This window comes from Haliotis rufescens, unplaced genomic scaffold, assembly GCF_023055435.1.
Source record: "Haliotis rufescens isolate VD_foot unplaced genomic scaffold, xgHalRufe1.0.p SCAF_25, whole genome shotgun sequence".
Lineage (NCBI taxonomy): Eukaryota > Metazoa > Mollusca > Gastropoda > Lepetellida > Haliotidae > Haliotis > Haliotis rufescens.
The window spans coordinates 5,048,759-5,054,782 of NW_025963946.1; the positions used below are offsets into that span (position 1 = coordinate 5,048,759).

The 6,024-nt window shown below is 37.3% G+C and overlaps 1 long non-coding RNA gene across 1 annotated transcript; it reads left to right on the top strand.

The window, feature by feature from the left end:
- Positions 1–1,857: 1,857 nt before the first annotated feature.
- LOC125383630 lies at positions 1,858–2,802 on the top strand. The gene is made up of 2 exons (XR_007222839.1): positions 1,858–1,936; positions 2,735–2,802. It is a non-coding gene; the product is annotated as an uncharacterized LOC125383630 (long non-coding RNA).
- Positions 2,803–6,024: the final 3,222 nt, after the last annotated feature.

Genomic DNA, 6,024 nt, shown 5'->3' on the forward strand with positions numbered 1-6,024 from the left:
CATGAATTTGTGCAGGGAATTTTATTTTGAAATACATTTCTTGGAAGTGAAATTACGTTGTTTCCACGCCCTCAAAGCGAGATCGACCATTTGTGATCTTGCTATTCACAGATGGCTCGTAGTTATTACAAACATAATCTCGCTCAATTTAACATTAAAAATAAAGAAACTATTTTATTATAAGTCGCCAAAGTACTATTCCTGATAGTGTCTCACAACGTTAATATCACTTTAGGCGTGCCATTGAAGGTATGCCCTTTCCGCTGTGTATTGTGTCAGCGCCACGTGGTGCCAGCCGGAGGAACCACTTCACACGTCTTGAAACTTTACGAACAAATGATGTCCAGCCATGCCCCTTGCTGATTGGTTAACTTTTTGTGCTGTGTATTTGGGCAGCGCCACGTGGTGCCAACCGGAGGAACTACTTCACACGTCTTGCTTGAAACTTTACAAACAAAGTATGTCCAGCTTGAAATTTGGAGAATAGCATTATTTTCAACGGAGATTAGAAATTTTGTACTTAACGTATTTGCGAGATCCATGTTTGGATCTCGCATCTACGGCGGATCTCGCTTCGTGAGTGTGCAAACTCATGTGTGACCTCACAACTCACGTTATGGGAGTACACACACACACACACACATACACACACACACACACACACACACACACACACACACACACACACACACACACACCTCCAGCAGAGAGAAAGAAAAAAATGTAAGTGGAGTGCGTTTCAGGGGCGACTCTTTCAAAAACAAGTATTATACATGAGGCAGTTTTTCCTAGTGCTTGAATGGCGACGGTGTTGCTCTGTTCGGTTTACGGAAAAATACAACATACACCTACAAATATCATACACAAGAAACTATTATAACTTAAAAATGCATGATGAAATGCATTGTATATAATATTTGATTACTGCAAATCTCCCACAGGTGAGAGAGAACAAACCCTAAAAAGAGACCGATCATCTGATATTCTAAGGGTTGGGGTGTTTGAACCTGGGATTATCTAAAAAAAAGGTTGCCAAGAAAACTCTTGAAAAAGATGTTTTTATTTCAGGTTGTTCATAAAAAGAGAAATTATCAATCACAAATATTATATAGTTGCATGTTTTTTGTACAACAATATTTAGGTTCAAATGATCCCTAGGTAACCTAAGCAACGTACGCACCTCCCGTTTGCCCATTGTCCATTGTCCAGTGCCCATTAACAATCTATGATAATATGAGGGTTGGCTTCCAGTTGCCCATAACCATCAGCGCTAATTACTGTAAAGTGTTGGCTTCTATTGTCTTTAAACACATATCTGCGGTAGTTATCTGTTGGCCCCCATTGTTGGTTTCCACCTTTTGTTATCTTACTACTTGTGTTGTCCTTACATGTACATATATATGCTCTCTGCCTCACATCATCCATTCACCTGGTGAAGGAGCAAGCATAGACTCCGGAACGTTGTGTTCCCCATAATGAAAGAAGTTGACATCCATACATTCTCTTCCTTATGTGTATCACTTCAAAAGACTTGGTATTTTCTATATTCTCCATGTCATGCACATTGCAGGTTTTGGTATACACTGTGTGTGTTTTTTAGCAAAGCGATTCGTTTGTAAAGGTGGACCGTTCTGCACCAACACATTAGGACTACTATCTAGATGTTATCGCATGACGGACAATATAGGAGATTTACACAGTGAGAGAAATAGGATATTTATATCGGGTCCTATCCGGTTTTGCTTATCATTGCGGATGTATAATATAGCCTGAAATCCAAGGTAAAACGCTGAACTGTGACATGTCAGAAGGCAGGCCCGTAGCTTAAAATCAACATCTTCTCTGTGCGTGAAGTCCAACTGAAAAGATATTGAAAAGAACTATCTCTAAGCATCAACCAGGTTCCACGGATCCGAAAGACACAGACACTCAAAAAGTAAGTACCATTTGACAGGCATACCTTATGAAATTCAGTTAATGTGGATGATTGCTAGAACGAGTAGTGGCAATGTTGCGGAATTCAGCGCTTAGAGTTACGTCCCTTTGGGCGTGCCAGTAACCTGGTCCTGATTTGCATTGGTTATGTTGCTAGGTTTGTTGTCACCATACGCGTGCTTGTTGCTTTCACTGAAGTAAGTTTAAGGCCTGTATCACTTTGGGCTTATATATTTTGCCGGCGTGCTGTGATATAGCAGGAATGATGTTTTTGTGTTATAATAGTGGTATGCTGGCAATTAACGGTAAAGAAAGGAAGTTAGTCTGTTATGGTCGTGATATTTTTAGATCAATGCAAATTTAGTAATATATTACTCAGCATTTTCGATACATTTAATTTAGATAGATCTGGCATGTTTGTCTGTTCCAAATGAACGACAGTTTTGTTCCTTAGTGTCTGGTTACATGCATTTGGAACTTTAACCAGTTAACTCACATACTGTATTTCTGTTATTACTTATATATATTTTGTTTGTTCCTAAAATATATTTAATATACCAACATAATATGATTGATACATGATTTTGTTTCAGTATCCTTAAGCTGTCATACATACATATACATATGCACACATATATACAAAACTTTCAATACTTATTTAACAGTTACTTATCAAAAGTAAAGTATTCGTAGATAAAATCGTATACTCAAACAGTACAGAATCATGCATGCATCAATGCATAAAAAATTCTAGTTCATATCTTGCAATCTAAGTGTGAGTTATTTCATATTTATGTAGCTATCATGAACGTGTGGACCACCATCATTGGAATATGTGTGCTGCTTGAAACGGACGGAGGCAACACGGTCTGTTTTTTTATCTTTCATCTCGACTAATACCGAAATTAATGACAAACGTCATATGGTCCTATTCGTGTCATATCTATGTACTTGTCCATACAGAATGTGAAGTATAGATGTATAAATGCTTACATTTTTTACTATTCTACCATGAATTTGGAATTTACTCAATTCTGATGGGTCAATCAGAGGCTATTAAATCACAATAAACCCCCTCTGATTTAAACTGCTGGTTTGACGGCCGCATCACCGCGGAAGTTAATATTCATAGAATAGTATTATTTTCAGTCATTGTCGGCAGGCATATTTAAATAATTATATATACAATTACAGGTTACAAAATGCACAGATGCGGTTACTACAATATTCAAAGGATGTGTGGCAATACAATTCGTGCAGAAAAACACGACAGAAATCAACAAAGGGAATGTATTTACATTTTGGAGTCAACAGAGAGCTTGGAATTTTTGCGCTTTTCTATATACGACTGTGATGTCATATATTTTACGTCACAGTGAGCGTTATGACGTCATAATGGTGACGCGCGATGTGGAGCGAAAGCCTTGCAAAGCTTGCTTTGTTTTCTTTAGGGATGCCCACCTCATGTTAGCTACCAAGTTGCCGTGCTTGTATGCTTTCAATGCCTTGTCATATGTTCGAGTGAAGTATTACGGTGTAAACAAACTGCTTGAGTATATACAGCACCATAATTTGTTCGGTGATTCCGTAATTCAGATCGTTAACCCACTCAAAACACGGAACTTAACCCGGGGCGCTTCACTCTGTATATTTGCTAACACCAAAGAGTTCGCGTTTTATTTAGTCATGGTAGAATGGAGATAAACGTACTGTTTTTTCAATGTAGAGCTAGGTTACCTGTAGATTTAACCGCGCTAAATTTAACATTTGAAACCTCACGCTGCGCGTTCGGTTCCAAATTCAATTTAGCGGGGTTAAATCTACAGGTAACCTAGCTCTACATTGAAAAGACAGTATGGTTATCTCCTAAGTATACCTTGAGGATCTTGAGGCTTGGCTCTCGCAAATCAAAATCAGCAGTTGTCTTGACTTAAATAAATAACACTTTGCATGTGATAAAAAAACAAAAAAACTCGTCAACGAGTTTAAATTATTTACCGACACAGATTCCACTGAGCACAAAAGGCAAACTAATGGTGACAATTATATAAATGGATCACCGAAATTCAGTGATAACACCAGGTGTTTGCGTCAAGGGTAAGCATATCATGCCCTACCTGGAACACTCGCCACTCAAACAATTTGATTGAAAAGTAAGTGTTTGTTGCCAAACGCCTCACGGACAGAAAACACTGGTATAATGATCATCATATAATCGGGTCACTTACTCACAGCAGCACAAAACACATGTATTAGAAAATGTACTCAATAACGCTTTAAGATTATTAATATATGTATTGTTCCACTTATTTTATACTTAAAACACGTTCTACCTTATTCTGCTTTGGCATAGTTTTTAACAAATTCGGATCACAACAGTTTGAATGTGTTTTAAGACACACAATGAAGATAGTAGTAATGGGGTATTGATAACGCCAGGCAACAATATAAAAACATGGAGAACGTCATTTATCAAAATAATGAAACTCTAATTTTCTATGGACGTAAAACCCATTTGAGAGTATATCTGCCTTTGTCTTTCCGTATAATCAAGAAATGTTTTAATTCGGACAAAAATATGAATACAAAATAAAAGTATTCGGCGGGGAAAGTGCTCTGCATTTTTGAATTGGGCCAAATTGTTATGAAAGTTATCAGATGTGTGGGAAAAGTAAAGTTTGTTTGTTGCCTAACGCCGAACGATGGTATAACGACCATAATATAATCGGGTGACTTACTCACTAACAGAACAAAACACATGTATTAGCGAATTTACTCAAATAACACTTTTGGATTATAAATATATGTATTGCTCCACCGTATAGTAAAGCCACTGTTCTTCTATACTGATTGTAACAAACACGCATTCTATTCCTAAAAGACGTTCTACCTTATTCTGCTTTGTCATCATCCTTAACAAACTTGGACCGCAACAGTTTGAATGTGTTTAAGACACATAATGGTGATAGTGGTAATGTTATTAATAACTTCAGGCAACTATTTCAAAACATGAAGAAGGCTATTCATCAAAATAATAAAACTCTAATTTTCTATGGACGTAAATTCTCTTTGAGAGTATATCTGCCTTTGTCTTTCCCTCCTTGGCTTAATCAAGAATATTTTTAATTCAGCCACAATATGAGAACAACCTGTCAGGATTCGGCAGGAAAAGGGCTCTTTTCGCAAATACAATCTGCATTATAGACTTGAGCAAAATAGTTGGAAATTGTTATGAATGTTATCAGATGTGTTCATTTGAACGACAATGATTTTGTTCAGTTCAACAATAAGCTGTTGGGACCTATGACAACACTACATGGACTTGAAGGGTTAACATGTTTCAAACTGGCTTTGATCCACAATGAGTTTCCCATTTGATTCAGGTCAAAACAGTTCAAAACATATGGTTACGGACTTTTGCTTATACCTCGAAATATTGGCCATTTTCGCTCATATCTAATATGTGTATTTGATCAGGTCACAAGTTCAAAACTTCCAAATGTAAAAGAAAAGGTAGTTGTCAGCCAGTTGTATGATAGTTTTACAATGGGCCAAAAGGTGTCTTTTCCTGCATCGTCTTTTATTCTTTGAATTTGATACAGATAATATGATAGTTATCTAGTGTTTCGAGCATACATTGCGGATGTAGTTATGCGCTTTTCAAACCTACTATTAATCTCTTCCTCGCTGCCGCCGATTGCCGTTAAAATTTGGCCACCACAGCACTCTCCCTTGTCATTTTAATCTATTCTTGTCACTAACAAATACTACAAACATATAACAGCAGTCTCTACTGCCACATCACACATATTTATTTACTCAACACGTGAGTGTGATATAGTCGGCGTAATAGACTTATAGCAGACATCTCTTTTGATATTGGAAAAGGTTTCTTGCTGTTACTAACTGTGGTGCCATCATTGACTGAATGGACCAGCACTTGTTTAGTCACGTCTATTATAATAGTGTACCCATTTTTAAATCCCTTTATTTCAAACATTTAGAAAACAATAAGGCACGGCGACGTGGAATGCAAATATGCTGAAGTTGGAAAACCTGGACGCGGACCACGCGGACTGCGTCTCTTTT